The sequence below is a fragment of the Triturus cristatus genome, chromosome 6, assembly GCF_964204655.1.
Source record: "Triturus cristatus chromosome 6, aTriCri1.1, whole genome shotgun sequence".
In the NCBI taxonomy this organism is placed as follows: Eukaryota; Metazoa; Chordata; class Amphibia; order Caudata; family Salamandridae; genus Triturus; species Triturus cristatus.
The window spans coordinates 236,939,960-236,956,780 of NC_140589.1; the positions used below are offsets into that span (position 1 = coordinate 236,939,960).

General features: G+C 51.3%; 1 protein-coding gene across 2 annotated transcripts in view; it reads right to left on the bottom strand.

Moving 5' to 3' along the window:
* UBXN2A (UBX domain protein 2A) overlaps positions 1-15,191 on the bottom strand; it is a 97,294-nt gene extending 82,103 nt beyond the window's left edge. The window contains exon 1 of one of the 2 annotated variants that reach the window (XM_085610603.1): positions 15,080-15,191. The gene's annotated coding sequence lies outside the window, so the exon portion shown is untranslated. The remainder of the gene's footprint in view (positions 1-15,079) is intronic. The other variant, XM_085610604.1, reaches the window with a different exon arrangement.
* Positions 15,192-16,821: the final 1,630 nt, after the last annotated feature.

The window sequence follows — 16,821 nt, forward strand, 5'->3', positions numbered from 1 at the left end:
AATCCTTTTCCTACATACGTAGCATGCAAAAGATAGAAAGCCAAAAATTGCAACACATTACTGTTCTAGAGAGAGAGAGGGTGCTAGTAACACAGAGATGATAAGAGGTAATAGAGGTGTTAATGAAGAGACAGAAAGACCTGCCACAACATAAAGTCGTCAAACGTTTGCATGGACTAGGCTTCAGAGGCAAAACGGTTGTCATGTAAATGGGGACCACATGGTATACTGGGGAGGCGGAGCTGAATATAGGAAAGAGGCTATTAAGTCTGGCAGTAGATTTGGAATATAAAAAACATTGAGAAATAACAATAGGAGCACAGAAAATAAAGGCAGGGGAAACTACAGCCCAGAAAGTAATAAAACGTAAAAGAAACGACTCAATAGAAAGGAAGGTATGGTAGCAGAAGGAAACGAGTGTATGGAATTTGAAAAAAATAATTGAATGTATTGAGTAAAGTGGCGATAGAGGGCACAGAAAGAAACTAGAAAGTAGCAGAAAGAAGTTGGCTAAGGAGGCAGCTGAAAAGGCAACTGATTTATAACATTAGTGGAACAACACAACACGCCTGTGACAATGTTTTTTCTGTACAGAGCCACAGTTTGTTCCTGTGCAAGGATCAAGATGCACACATGTATAGGAAATGTTAGTGTGATCAGCCTTCTGGAGAGTTCTACTGGGTTAATACACAGAGAATGTAGCTGGATCTGATGTTCTTCCTACATCTATCCCTCCTTTGATCACCCCAAACCTCATTTTAATACTATGATATACTAAACAACCCTTCTAAATTCTTCCCTCGCCTATCCCTCCTGTGGCTCAGCCAAAAACTCATTTTACAACTATGATCTCCCTAATCCATTTTTGGAGATTCGTCCCTCGTCCATCTCTTCTTACTCATTTCCAAACCTCATCTTACTATGATCTCCCAACAAACACTTTCTAGACTCTTCCCTCTTCTATCCCCCCCCCATTTTGCTTTTTAATCTAACAGACTCACATGCCCACCATTCAAATGAACTCAAATTTCACAATACTAATCCACCACTACAGTCCCGCCGAGTATCACGCATCTGGTGTGACGCTCACGCATTTCAGCGCGGTGTTCTGCATCACTGCACTGAAATGCATTGTCACGCATTTTGCCACTTGCCAGCGCGCGTCGCCAGCGGCGCCTGTGCACTGGCTCTGCCGCTCCGACAGACGTGCTGCCAACAGCTGCTTGCTGGGCTGAGTTCAATAAATAGTTCAAGATCCATCTGCTCTCAGCTCTGGAGTGGTAGAGAGCGCTACATTGTAACAAATCTGCCCAGCCTGTCGTGCCTGGCTGGCACGACACATACACACACTCTCTCTCTCTCTCTCATTGCTGCCAATTACCGAGGGGGGGGGGGGGTCCTGCCCTCTGAGTAGTCGATGCTACTGGCTGTGAGTCACTGTGGCACACCAGGGCGCCCCAGTGCCATCACGTCCGCAGGAAGAGGTCTGAAGTAGGCAGAACGGCGGGGCACTCAATCTGAGTCAGTCGAGTGCTCCTCGCCGGGTGCACAGTCTGTGCTGACTCTTCGATCTGCGGTGCGCAGGCAGCGCCGCAATTTAATGAAACCCCTGGCGTACCCGCGTTCACGTAACTTGCCAGCCCCTGTGACTAGCGGGGACTCGGAGAGACAGAGTGACTGACCGACCCAGAGGCCAACAGGTTCTGAAAGAGTAGCAGGCAAACTTCACACCAGTCTCACAGCAGGCACACTAACCCGCTGAGCTGTCTTCCGAAGATGTTGTGTTGCTCTGGACGCTGACGTCGTCCCAGGAACAAGACATTATTTATTAATTGTATTATTTGAAGAGTTTTATATAGCGCTGGCTAAACCCGGAGGTAGCAGAGCGCTTTACATGAGGTTAGCATTGTTACAAACGCTACATCAGTTACAAGAACAAATAATTGCATAGAGAAAAAAAAACCTTGTTACATAATTACATCAGTAAGTAGACCATTACAAAACTTAGAAAACAAGTTCTATGGTGCATCGAGAGTGGTGGGGGGAAAAATAAGGGGCAGGGATGCAGATCAGGATCCTCCAGTTGGCAGAGGCACTCACCCCGTCCAAGTAGGGACCCCAATCATAAGCAGGGCAAGCTAGATACACATTCCAAAATAACCTTTGCTCACCCCCTGGCAGCCCGGCAAACAAAAGTCAGGCCCATCTAAAGAGGCAATGTCCAAAGTATTCGTGCAACACACACACACACAGCAACAATGAACACACCACAAAAACACTCCACACAGGTCTAGAAAAATGGATTATGTTTCTAGGAGTAAAATAAGACCAGAATGACACAAATCAAATATGTAGAACCGAACTTATGAATTTGTAAACAATAAATGAACAAGCATTTGCATAGCCAAAAGGTCTCGCTTTTGGGACCTTATAAGTATTTAGTTATGCAGCACAATATCCTTGGTGCAACAACATCAACTGTTGCATGGCTAAACACTTATAAGGTCCCAAAGGCGAGACCTATTGGCTATGCCAATGCTTGTTATTATTAAGCTTGCAAATGCCACAGAAAGAGTACTCTGTGTTTTCTGTTGTTTAATGCAGACTGTCTAAATTTAAAGTCCTGGAAAGCAGGCAGGGGTTTGGACAAACTAGCCGTAATGCGTTTTAAAAACGCCCTCTTACAATTGAAAATATTCTGTCTTATTGTTTGGAGTAGACAATTTAGAGCGAATTAGTGCTGTGCTTTTACTCAGTTTTCGAAATCCCTAAAAGTACCGAACCTCAGGCGCAAAAGAAACGAAGATAATATATTACATTAATGATACCAAGGTATTACAATTTAGAGGAAAACAAGTCAGCCAAAATAACACCTTTTTTGTGTAGTATGTAGATCACGCTACAATATGGCTTTCACGCAGCAAATAATGTTTATAATTTAATAGCCATTCGGCGACTACATTCAGGGCCCACGCCCTGACAGAGCATCATCTAAGGCAGAGATTGCTTACTCGAGTAGCTGATAGCAGGGGTTTTCCAAATGTATTTTACGAACGGCCCCGCCCCCTCTGCGCAAAAGCGTACATTGGCGCACATTGACCTTGGTTATTTTTAACGAGCGGTATTTTTCGTTTTATGGGGCAGCCGTAATGAACGAGTTTGCAGAGCTACCATAGCAGTTCACACTCACATAACCTCCCAAGAGTAACGGCACATCAAATTAGACCCCTTGAAACGGCCATCTTATGTCCAGTGACCAATAGCGCTGCGCAGCCTACACTGGGTAAACTCTTAGCCAAGGAGCTACAGAGATGGTATCTCATGCTCGAGATCCCCAATTAGCAAGGAGATAGTGTTCAATTTAACCTCTAAAGTCAAGCTTGGGAGTTAGTAACACACACACACGCACACAGAATCACACTATTTTCACAAAGGCTGCCTGATATGTGTGTGTGAAACCAAAACAAAATACGGACACAACACATTCAATCAGACACTGCGGGAGTAAATATCGCCCGTTGTGTCTGTGTGTGGGGGGGGGGGGTCTCCGCCACTAGAGAATACCACAAGTGCACTGTGCACAAGTGGCGCTGCGGCTGAACACACTCAGAGCAGCGGGAGTGCTTTGAAGCACTTCGTTTAGAGAGGGCGAGGTAGTGTAGAGTACCGTTTCCTGTCAGTGACCCCAGCGGTTAGTGACCCCTAGTGCTGGTCCAGGTGACTCGTGACCTCCGTAAGGTGCAGCGGTGTGGATTTTGTGTTAACACACCTCTGCTCGGCTCCACACAGCAGCCTCTAAAGCATCGTTTCTAAGGTGAAAGCAGCTGACACGGACCCCACAGACCATGTATGAAGACAGTGAGGTCACTACCTGTCTCTCTGGCTGGAAGCAAGCCACCAGGCCACAAACAGCGAGGCGCATGCACCACCCTGGTGAATGGATGTTTAAGGGGGAATACCATGTAAAAGGTTTAATTACACAGCCTCTTGCTGCATCATTTAATAGGGCGAAAGGACGCATATGCAGCACCAAACCTGCATGCGCTGATGACTGGACGTGGGTAGCATTTTTTTGTTTGATTTAGAAAAGGGCGTGGACTGCAATATGTGTGAGGGGAAAGGAAACAAGGAAAACAATCGCGAAAATGAACGCGATAGGGAAAACAAAGAAGCATGCGATTTCAATTATCACACCAGTGTCTGGGCACGATAATTGAAACCACATGGCCTATTGGTGTCTATTATGCGCACCAAGTGCGTAATGGAAACCAATAGGCCATGGGCGGAGCAATGCGCCCGCCTTTGGCCAATTGCGTGCAGTCTTTAATAAAAAGACGCACGAAAAGGCCAATGAGGTAGCACAAAAGGAATCGCACACGCACGAGCATGTGCGATTCCTAGGCCAGTGCTGAAACCCCGTTTTCACCTACTAAATGTCTCGCTTCGCAGTGCAACGCTAGGCGCGAAACCTAAAAAGTAGCGCTATTTGACTCTAAGCACTAAAGGCATGTTTGTATGTTTCCATTTCCCAGCAGCCCTCACTTGTGGCAGACACGGGAGGTTCTTGTTTGATGCTGAGGCAGACTCCGCTGGCTCGGACTACTCAGCTGACAGACAGTGGAATCCGTCCGTAAATTATAGAATTGGGGACAATATTGTGAGGCACCAGAGTTGGAATCCAATAATTGTGCAGGTTAGGCTTACATTAAATATTCATCTCCATCGACCCGATTACAATTTAGGAAATAAAGACCCCCCCCCCCCTGTTTAACCCCCTTTCGAAACAACATCCTTCTCTAAATGTGCAAAAGGGCTACATTTTGACCAACTTTTTAATTATTATTTGTTCTTCTTGAAAGCGTCTGGTCCTTTTTTGTGGTTTCTCATTAGTGCTGCCTTTGGCCCATGCGTTTTTAGTATTTCCTAATCTCTTCACAATGCTTGGGCTGCACAGTAATTACGGCAAAGCGCTTTCTCCAGCAGTAGGGGGCCTGTTATTGTTTACAGTTCGTGCGTCCATATAGAAATTGTTTAAAAATGGTTTGTGATGCTTTTCCTGGATGAAGCGTCAGCATGTAAGGAGAGTCTGATTTTGGCTGTTTGTGTTTATGCGGTGTAGGGTTACATGATACTTGCACTTAAACGTCTGTACTTCTGTCAGTGCTAGAGCCTACACAAATAAAGTTGAGGACTGTAAGTAAGATTTGCCATAGTTTTGAAAGGTTGCGTGAATGTATCCTTTCATGTGCCACCCTAACACAAAATAACATTCATTCTGCGCCTATATCCTCCGAGGTGCAATTTTGAAGCCTAATTACTGGAGGCGTACTTTTTGGCAACTTCAAGTGACAGCAAGGTATAATTCATTAAGTACTACCACTCACTGGCTGTAGTGAATTCTGGGACCTTAAAGAGAGCCCCTTTCAAGGTGTTTAGGGCCTCAAACAATCCATGGTCAACATGTTTAACAATCTCTCTCAATGAACTGAAGGTAGACCTTGAAACATTAGCAACAATGCATTCGTATAATGCTATTAAACATGCTATTTCGAAGCAAACTTTGAAAAGATTTGGAATATCCCATATGCACACTATATCATAAATTCTTATGTGGCATTAAAGAAAAACCTTATCTAAAGCAGGCCTTACCCAGAAACTGTAGCCATCTAGTACAACTAGCCAATTAACCCTGGTCCAAGGTTAATTGGCCAGTTGTATTAGATGGCTACAGTTGCCAGTCACGTCAATCTTACAGTAACTTTAACATGTCTTTGCACCGTGTGTCTCGCTGTCAGCCTAATGGAAAATAGTGCAGCCAGACGCCGCAAGGCACAGAGAAAGATGGCGTGCAAATTTCTCACAAGTTGAAATAAATGTTGAGACAGTGCCGCTGACCGCGGCCCCCGCAGGGGGCCACTCGGCGGTCGGCGCCTTAGTGGCCCCGGGGCCCCGGTCACCCCTCCCCACTCCATACTTCGGGGGGGGCGGGGGCAGGGTTCCTGATCTGTGCCCCCCTCCGTGTCAGGGGCCGGAAGTGACGCGAATGGCGCGTCACTTCCGGGCCCAGGTGTGAGGGGAAGGCTATTTAGCCTTCCCCCACCCTCACTGGCGACCTCTTTGTCGCCCACCTCGCCTATTTATCGGACGCCGAGCCGTCTCGCGGGGATCGTCGTCGCCGTCGCCTATCGTGCTGGAACTGCGGAATACTCGGTGAGTTGCCGTCTTGCCCTCTCGCCCCGGCCCTGTCCCTGGGCAGTACCAGGATACGGGGCCCTGTGGTCGGAGTACCACGGGCGGGGGGGGGGAGCGTGCACAGAGCAAGGCTCGGGTAGTTTTCGCTTCAAGAGCGTGCGATCGTTGAGGAAATGCTGTGTTTGTCGTGTTTCCCGCTGCCACTGTTGGTTAGCGCAGGTGGGGACGCAACCGTGCCGGCTACCCGGCGTCCATCGGCATACGGGCCGCCATCTTGGGTGTGGGGCTTAGTCTCGCGCTAGAGGAAGGATTATGCGTAAGAGCGAAAGTATATTGCAGGTCCGCACTCCCAAATGGTTTGGTGTTCCCAGGGTGGCCCTGCAGCGCGTCTCGGGGCCGCGGTCGCTTTTGTGACGCGGGATATATAACTCAATCCCCCAGTGCCTATTTGTATGTAAAGGCGGTGCGAATTCGGGGTGATCATTTAAATCTCCCCGGGCCGATGTATGCAGGTTAATGCGGTGCTACGCGCTCCTATACCTTCGGGTCGAGCTTGCGCTGGGAACCGGGTCAAATCACTTAGTCTCCCAGTGCCCGCGTGGGTATGTAGTTACGGTGCTCGGTGCAGCGCCCAAGTCCTTCGGGCGAGTTTGCGCAGGGGCTCTGGGCAAATCCTTTAATCGCCCCGTGCCCGAATTTGTATGTAAGTACCGGGATCAGGTATAGAGCTCCATGGCCTTCGGGTCGAGTTCGTGCTGTGACCCCGGCCAAATCAGTCGCCGAATCTGTCGCCGAGGAAGGTTGCGTGCCTCGCGGTGGTCGGAGCACGCGGGCTCCATGGTAATGTGGCCTGCTGGTGACAGGTCCGATTCCCATATAGTCCTTTATTGATTTTAGGGAAGTCATCCTCCACCCCCCCTCACGCTGCTTGCGCGGCCGCCTAGGGTGCAGGGGGCGGGCAGCAGGCTTCGTTTTCCGGGGCATAATAGTGCGCTGTCGACGAGGAAGGTTGCGTGCCTCGCGGCCGTGGCGCCGTCCTTTACTGGGCCCCCCAGGTGGCGTCTGCACCGGCGATTCTGGGCAAACGTTTTATCTCCCGGGCTTGATTTTGCGAGGTGTCACGTCGGCCCCGGGGATTCTGGGGCTAAACGAGTATTACCTCTCGGGGCCGGCACGTACAAGGTGTTGCGCCCGCTCCGGGTCTTCGGGCTGAATCAAGTATCTCCCCGGGCCTGACTGGGCCAAATCGGTTACTACCCCTGACTGTGCAATGTAAATGCGGTGCCCACATGTAAGCGCTGATTACACACGGTTCGCGCCACATGAAATGGGCAATGTATTCCTCTGTGGCCTGGCTCGGCCCTGTTTGGTTTGTTTGGTGGGGTCTGGGGGGGGGGGGGACGGCACCCAGCAAGCATAGCGAAGGCCCGGTCCCACAGTAGGCTGGTTCGGGTGTCCCAGCAGGGAGCGGGTAGCCGCCCTCAATCCGCATTGCCCGAGAGTTTGCGGGTAGATAGTAGCAAGGGGCCGATCCAGGGGGCTATGCATGGCGTCCGAGAGTGGCCTGAGCAGTGGAGGGGGATCGCGGAGTTGCGTTGTAGTGGCCCGGAATTGGTAACGATCATCCTGGGTCGGGGAGGCGGGCTGCGCTTTGTGGTCGCGTCTCCCCTTTTGGGCAGCGCGGGTACTACCAGGAGCGATAGCTCAATGGTAAGTCTTGTACCTGTGGTTATAAAGGTTTTCACAGGACAAGGGTTCGAGTCCCGCGAACGCGGTCAAAGTGTCATAAGTTGGCACAATTTCAAATTCTTGTACAATTAATTTTGGTGAGGACAGTGAGTTGGTCCCCCGTGCCTGAATATGTAATGTAAAGTGTGCCAATAATTTGTAGGCATGCTACAATAAAGGCAAGATTGTAGTGTGGAAGGTAGTGTGGGGGTGGGGCGCAAGCGAGTACCATGTTGCTTGCTGAGGGCAGACGCAAACAGGGTGTGCATGGTGAAACGTGATGTGTATGAGCACCTGTGTCCTCCCCCCCCCCCTCCAATCACCCCCCCCCCACCCTTTATCTTGCGGTACAGCCACGCCTTTTTTCGTGTTTGCATTTCTTGCGCTTATGCTGGTTTCTCTTGCAGTACATTCGTCCGCTTTCACGGACCGGAGGATTATTAAGTGGCGACAGAGAGACGTGAGACAAATACCATCCGTATTCAGGGCTCAGACGGGAGTAAGTACGGGCAGTTGGGGGATGGGGGTACCTCTCGGAGTAGCGTGTGGCGCTCAGGAGCGAAGAACTAACCTCAAAGGGGGTGAATAGGCGGTTAACTTTCTCTCTTTCCCAATTGCAGATAAGAGAGAACAACTGCTAAGTGATGGACAGCCAAGGATTATCCCCCCCCCTTTTCACACCAGGGACACAGGTTGAGGAGTCCGTGCCGGACAATTCGGAGGAATCACGGATTGCCGCTTTCTTGGAGCTGACGAGGGCCAAGGGTTTAGCTTGGGCGACGGAACTGTTGAAAGCCAGTACCCCCCCAGATTCTGGGATAGCGATGGACGGTCCAGCTACGGATAAGGATGTAGGGGAGGTTGCGGGCCCGTCACGGTCGAAAAGAATCCGCCGCCCCACGAGCAAAGACTTTCCGGTTGAACAACCACCGGCTCGGAATAGAGCGGCCCCTCCTCACAGGGCCTCAGCGCCCCCCCAGGCGGCGGTTAGTTTGGGGACGGGGGCGCTCAACGGACTGCCTGGCCCGCCCCAGGCGACATTTGCCTCAGCAGAGGATGTGGGTAAGCTTTCAGACACTTTAAAAGACTTCATGGCTGAGGTCAGAGCCGGTCTGCTGCTTGCCAGGTCACCCCTAGGGGTTGGTCCGCCCGCCCCACCGCCGCCGACTGTCCTCCCGGCGCCGGGGGGCTTCACGCAGGTGTGGTGTCAGCCGCCGGCTGCGTTGGAACCTCCTCCGCGGCCCACACCCCCAGCTGCTGCTGTGGCCGAGAGCGCGGCAAGTGCGGTCGATACTGCAGTAATAGTGGTACCGACGCCGGCACCGACGCTAGCAGTAGCACCTAAGCCCCTAGTTACCACGGCCCCGCTAGTATCGGGCCGCTGTTCACTCGCTTGGATGGTCCCTCTAGTGGCCAAAGAAGGGATTTGGCGCAGGGAATTTATTGATATCTTCACCCTTCTCATGCATGGGGCGGAGGGAGTAGATACCAGGAGGATGGGCAACAAGGAAGAGGACAAGCGGGTGCGGTACCATGTATATCCCACCAAAAATATTGTGACTTGGGGCCAGGCCTTTGCCATTTTTGCAGCAGTAATAGTGGAGAAATTCCCAGATGAAGGGCCTGGTCTCTTCCACTATGCAAGCGTGATTACTGAAGAGGCTGCTAAGGGTGGGGGCATGGGATGGTACCACTACGACTGTGACTTCCGCAGACAGAGAGCAATCTGCCCAGATCTTGAATGGGACCAGTTGGAGGTCCGTTTATGGGTAAAACACATGGGCAAGCATACTGAGGGGTCTACGGCGAAGTCAGGTACAGAGAACGGTGTAAAGAGCAAAGAGAAAGAGGATAAAAAGGAGAAGAAATGGGAGAGCAGGAAGTCCTTTCGGGGCGGGCGTGGGGGGGGTCGCAGGCCTGGCTTTCGGGCACGGTCTTCTGGAACTTGCAGGCTCTTCAATGCAGGGTTCTGCTCCTGGGACAAATCATGCCGTTTCTCCCACAACTGCAGCGTGTGCGGGGCACCCCATGCCGCTACCGCATGCTCCAAGCGCGACTCCCCCCACAAGCCTTCATCAAGCAAGTAGCCCGGGGGGTTTCCTCCCTCCTGCGCTTTGGCCCCCTGCGTACACAGCTGCCAGCGCGCATGTCCTAGCCCCCCACGATCATGTAAAAGGGCCCTCTCCCATCTGCGTAAAGAACCTCCTCAGCGCACTCCGCGGTTACACTGGCAAGGAAGGGTCCATCATTTCTGAGGGTTTCTTAGACGGTTTCCGCATTCCTTATCAAGGCCCCTTAGTGAGCAGGGATGCGGAAAATCAGAAATCAGCTAGGGAACACCCGGAGGTAGTGCGGGATAAAATAGCGAAGGAGGTATCTTTGGGCAGGGTGGCGGGCCCATTTTCCTCACCCCCCATGCCCCACTTTGTGATTTCTCCCCTGGGGGTGGTACCAAAAAAGGAGCCAGGGGCTTTCCGACTTATCCACAACCTATCACACCCAGAAGGGGATTCCGTGAATTCCTGGTTGGACGAGGGTCAATGCTCAGTGTCTTACTGCTCCCTAGACCTGGCAGTCGACATGATCAGGAGGGCAGGGAAGGGAGCCTGGTTGGCCAAGTCTGATATCGAATCGGCCTTCCGGCTCTTGCCAGTACACCCGGACAGCCAACACCTTCTGGGCTTCAAGTGGGGGGACCAGGTCTTTTATGATAGGTGTATGCCCATGGGATGCTCGGTGTCTTGTGCGTACTTTGAGGCGTTCAGCTCCTTCCTACAGTGGGCCTTAACAAACAGGTATGGCATTGAGGGAGTGACCCACTACCTGGATGATTTCCTGTTCATCGGGGGAGCTGACTCGCAAGAATGTGCGCGGGCACTGCAATGTTTCACGGAATTGGCAGGACACTTGGGCGTACCTTTAGCTCCTGGTAAGACCGAGGGTCCGGCGCAGGTTTTGGTATTCTTGGGCATCGAGTTGGACACGGTAAAGGGCGTGTCCCGACTCCCTGCGGATAAGGTACAGGCCTTGCGTCAGGAGATCTGCGATCTACTGGGTAGGGACAAGGCTACTCTAGGCGAAATCCAATGCCTGCTAGGGACCCTGAATTTTGCGCTAAAGGTCATACCCATGGGGAGGGTCTTTGCACGCAGGCTAGCTAGGGCGACTGCTGGTATAAAAAAGAAACATCACTGGGTCAAGCTGGGGACAGGGCTGAAGCAGGATCTGGTGGTATGGAGCGAATTCCTCGCCTGCTTTAACGGGACGGTGATTTGGAAGCAGCCCTGGATTGATAGTCAGGAACTTTGTCTTTTCACAGATGCCTCAGGCAGGGAAGGTTTTGGGGCTATCCTGGGCGAAGAATGGTGCGCGCAGGGATGGCCCAATGTTTGGCGCAGGCGTAGGATCACCAAAAATATTACGGTGTTGGAGCTCTTCCCGATTGTTGTTGCATTACACCTATGGCCGGCGGCATTGTCAGACAGAAAGGTGGTGTTCTGGTCTGATAACATGGCGGTCGTTCAGGCAATTAACAACCAGTCCGCCAGGTGCCGGCTGGTGCTGTGCTTACTAAGGGAGTTGGTCCGGGCTTGCCTGCGCATCAATGTGGAGTTTAAAGCCAGGCACATTGAGGGGATTCAGAATGTGGCAGCTGACGCTCTTTCTCGTTTTCAGTGGCTCCGATTCAGGGAGGCCTGGCCGCGGGCGAGAGCACAGATGACCCCATTCCCGGACCATCTATGGAGGATCCTGCAGTGGGACTGAGCCTGAAAGCGATGGGAGAAAGAGCTCTGGCCCCAGGTACCAGAAAGCGTTACAGCGCCCACATGGCAACATTCAGAGCAACTTCTGTAGCACTGGGTACTTCAGGGGCTGCGATGGTGTCCCAAGTCCGAGCATTTCTGGTGTGGGCGAGGGGACAAGGGAAGAGCCGTTCATGGGTGGGCAGTCACTTGGCAGCCGTAAGCCACGACACTAGGTTGTCTGGCGGGGCGGATCCCACTAACTCCTATCCCATACGGGCCGCCTTGAAGGGTTGGGCTAGGGAGGAGCCCAGGGCCCCTGATAATCGAGCGCCCATTGATTTTGAAATCCTGAAAGGCATGCTAGGGGCTCTCGAGTTAGTCACCTACTCTCATTACGAGGCCACGCTGTTTTCAGCCACATTCTGCTTAGCATTCTTCGGGGCTTTCAGAGTCAGTGAGTTAGTGGCTAGGTCCAAGGTCGACTGTTCAGGGGATGCGCTGGCAATTTCAGATGTGTCTATCTCCGGGGCATTGACCATTCTGTTACGCAAGTCCAAGACTGATCAGGCGGGGCGGGGGATCAGGGTGGTTCTCCAGCCCCTAGGTGATCCCAGGTTCTGCCCAGTACAATGGGTAAAGGCGTTGTTGGAGCACAGACCGCCTGGCCCTGGTTATCTTCTGTTACATTCAAATGGTACCCCTGTAACGAGATACCAGTTCGAGCAGGTAATCAGGGCTAGTTTAGCCAGGGCGGGGCTCGCCCGGCCGGACAGAAGGTATTCCAGCCACTCCTTCCGCATCGGCGCTGCCACCGCCGCTCACCTGGCGGGTTTAGAGGCCGCTCAGGTGAAGAAACTGGGGCGTTGGGAATCTGACTGCTATAAGGTTTATGTTCGCCCGTGAGGCAGCTTTTGGTAATGTGTTGTGATTTATGGTGTGTATCGTTGAAATCACCCTTTCTGATTAAATAACTTGTGTGTACACCATGTCTCCTCTTTTATTAGGACGAGTGGTGTGGGTGATCGGGCATTCATTTGTCGCCCGGGCGGCCCAATGGGCATTGCACCGAAATTGGATGCGACACTTCCCTCAGACCAAAGTGGAATGGATGGGGGTGCCGGGGATGAGATGGTTCGAACTCAGGAATAGGATCGAGCAGAGACTAAGAGCACACGGGTCCACCTTGCCCCACCTGTTGGTGATACACCTGGGCGGTAACGACCTTGTTACCCTGGGGAGACGATTGCTGTTATTAGCCATGAAAAGAGACTTAGGGGAAATCTGCAAACGTCTGGGCGAGTGTGAGATCGTGTGGTCAGAGATCATCCCCCGCAGGTCCTGGCGGGGAGCTAAATCCTTAGAAGCGGTTGAGCACTCCAGGAGGCGCATTAATGGAGCAATGCGTAAGTTCACAGCCCAAAGGGGTTTGGGCTTTATTCGACATGAGATGATTCGGGGGAACGTAAAGGGGTACTTCGACTTGGATGGAGTACACCTCTCCCAAATAGGCATGGACCTGTTTTTATTGGATTTGAGCGAAACATTGGTGAATAGAGGGTGCAGGTAAAGAGCTAGGTTGGTGGGGGGCCCTGGCTGCGACGGTTAGCCGCCTCCAGGGCTGTGGCGGAGTTACAGGGCGATCTGGAAGCAGGCCGGTACAAAGGGTACCTCTGCGCGGCACCACGTGGTGCCTGAGCCAAAACGAGGAGCCTCCAGAGAGGTCCCGGAAGCCGGTCGGCGCCCCGCTAGGCCTGTGGGCGGTTGTGGGCCTGAACAACCGGGGGTTTGCTATGCGACGCTCCGCCCCGAGAGGGGGGGTGTGAGTAGAATCTCAACGGCACGTGATCGAAAAAAGACTCACTTGGGGGGGCAGCACTCGCGGGTCGTTCCCGTGCTGCCCGGCTCATCAGGCGGGGCAGGTGTAGTAGATGGCCGCCTGCCCTTGGATCGCCCGTAAGATAACCCACCTATTACATATCCTGGAATTATGTAATAAATCCTGCAGCATTTGTTACCCAACTACAACTGTTTCTTGTGTCTTCTTTGGGTAACCTAATTTGGGGGAGGGGGGTAAGCGGGGTGCCCCTGGGGGTACTATGCCGCTGACCGCGGCCCCCGCAGGGGGCCACTCGGCGGTCGGCGCCTTAGTGGCCCCGGGGCCCCGGTCACCCCTCCCCACTCCATACTTCGGGGGGGGGCGGGGGCAGGGTTCCTGATCTGTGCCCCCCTCCGTGTCAGGGGCCGGAAGTGACGCGAATGGCGCGTCACTTCCGGGCCCAGGTGTGAGGGGAAGGCTATTTAGCCTTCCCCCACCCTCACTGGCGACCTCTTTGTCGCCCACCTCGCCTATTTACCCTCCCTACCGCTTACCCGGCGTGGTGTGGTGGGGTGGGGTTTTTGGCTGAACGTTTTAATGTTTTTCTTTTCGTTGCAGGCGGAGTTACAGGGCGATCTGGAAGCAGGCCGGTACAAAGGGTATCTCTGCGCGGCACCACGTGGTGCCTGAGCCAAAACGAGGAGCCTCCAGAGAGGTCCCGGAAGCCGGTCGGCGCCCCGCTAGGCCTGTGGGCGGTTGTGGGCCTGAACAACCGGGGGTTTGCTATGCGACGCTCCGCCCCGAGAGGGGGGGTGTGAGTAGAATCTCAACGGCACGTGATCGAAAAAAGACTCACTTGGGGGGGCAGCACTCGCGGGTCGTTCCCGTGCTGCCCGGCTCATCAGGCGGGGCAGGTGTAGTAGATGGCCGCCTGCCCTTGGATCGCCCGTAAGATAACCCACCTATTACATATCCTGGAATTATGTAATAAATCCTGCAGCATTTGTTACCCAACTACAACTGTTTCTTGTGTCTTCTTTGGGTAACCTAATTTGGGGGAGGGGGGTAAGCGGGGTGCCCCTGGGGGTACTATGTGCAGTGCACTAAGCCACCCGCGGCCGAGTGTGTGTGTCGATTAAATTCCTAGGCAGCGTGTGATCAGGCGGCAGCGTGTGATCAGGAGCTGCCTGCAGTCAGTGGGTGCCATTCATACAGTGTGTGTCATAGTACAACAGTTACAGTAAGGTGACACTGTTTCTCGTTGCTCAAATGGGTGTAATTTGTGAATATGTGTATGTTTCCCTCACCTTCATTGCTTGATTTCGCTCGCAAGAAAGTGTCACTCATAGTTGTTGAAATGTCACTCATAATTACACTGAAATTATGGCAATGTCACACATTTCTGGCAGCTATGCCACTAAGCCTTGTTGGGTAGCAAGCGCTATAACAATACAAATACAATACAATAGCTCGAATAGGAGAAAGCAAGGGTATAAGAAGAATGGATCATATAACACAGAGTACCAGTGCGTATCATAATCATAATTCGAAAGAGCAGTGCTTCACAACCCTAAAAAACGATTAGATAGTTCCTTACCCCTAACGGCGGATGGTCTTTACCGCCCACAGCCTCCGCCTAGATTTCAACCCCCAAAAGTACTTCTTAAAATTGAAGGCTCAAACAACCAATGGAAAAGCTACATTCTACTGAGCGACCTCCTAGGGCACCAGTATTGCGCTCTAAAATGGTTGCAATTGGTTAAAAAAGTGGCACGCCCACACGGGCCAGCTTCCCCGGAAAATAACACCCACTCACCCGGAAATGACCGCCCCATTCTAAATTAGGACGGTTGAATCATCCTACTTGCGCTGTCACTGCGTTGCGCTGAACTGCCCCCGTTCTCTAAAGCGTGGGAACACGAGTCTGCCGAAGCGCCGGGAATTGCCTTTGCATTTTGATAGAAGAAAGCAACCTGCGAATGATAAAGATCGATATCTGCCGATGAGCTACAACGAACCAGCACAGACACATTGGTGGTCCAATTTTTTTGTGGGAGTTTCCAGAGGTGTATATTGTGCTAAATCGGCCCTGGGCATTGGAGCGCTAATTACGTTACACTAGGTCAAATTCTTTATTTAACATAGCCGGATTGTGATGTGTCTAGAATCAGAGGATCATGTTTCTCCAGTTCCAAAGTCTATAGCTATAATCGTAAACAACATCCTCTCCACATGCCATGATAGTTGTGTTTTTTGTGATTCTTGGACTTAATAGGTTCACTTTTCCGTTGGTATAAATAATATCTGCATGGAAAGTGCTATTGGGCTTAAGGCTGGATGGAGATGGCACGTAGTGTATTGTAATTATGTTTATATAATGGTTCCTCATACCCCAGACGAGGCGTTGAAGGAAAGTAGCAGACAGGTAGCATGGTACAGCGTGGGAGGACTGTTGGGTTAAAAGAATCTTGAATTGCAGCCTGGCTTGAGTGGAATGTATTTTGTTATGTGTGAGTGTCCAGAGAGGTGCTTTTATCTTATTTTCGTTTCTGCGCCTAGTCGTGTGATAGTAGGAAGAGATGAGTCAGAAGAAATGCTTTTTAAATGAAATCATTATGCATGTTTTAGCGGGTATCCATAGAATCCACCCAGGAGCGACACAGGAGCTTCCTACACCATGTGCAGGCTGTAGGCAGGGCGACTGGAATTATGCAATTGTGCGGCTGCTGCGATTTTCGCATATTTTTAGATTTGCCACATAATCCATCTTCTGCAGATTTGAACCAAAAAAATGGTTCTAGCTCAAACGGTTCAAAAATTATTAAAAACTCAGTGACACGTGTTGCAGCGCAGTGAAATGCCCTTTGCAAAGTTGGACTGGTCACCTTTCTGTTGCCTATTGGTATAGTTTAGTGTTAAACTGGCTCTAAAAAAGTGCAACTAATGCCAAACAGTATTAACAAGTTTATAATTGACAAAATAATCAAGCCATACTATCAAAAAAATATGCCACATAATTTTACTTTTCTTGCCATATAATATACTCCATGCTGCCACATAATTTAGCCCTCCACTGCCGCATAATTTCAGTGGCCCTGGCTATAGGCAGTGATGGTCTATTTTTAAACACAATTATTATTTGGGTTTGGTGACTACCCACCTGGAGAAATAATCATAAGTGACTACATTAGCATGAGCTCAAACCTCTGGTGTTGGAACAAACCTGTACCCCAAAATTTAGACACCCCAAGATTTGCCTCGCTCAGTTTTTCCACAGGTTACTAGATTGGAGACCGTGTTAAACTTATCTATCATGTGGCAGTGTGTCCATGTGTTAAT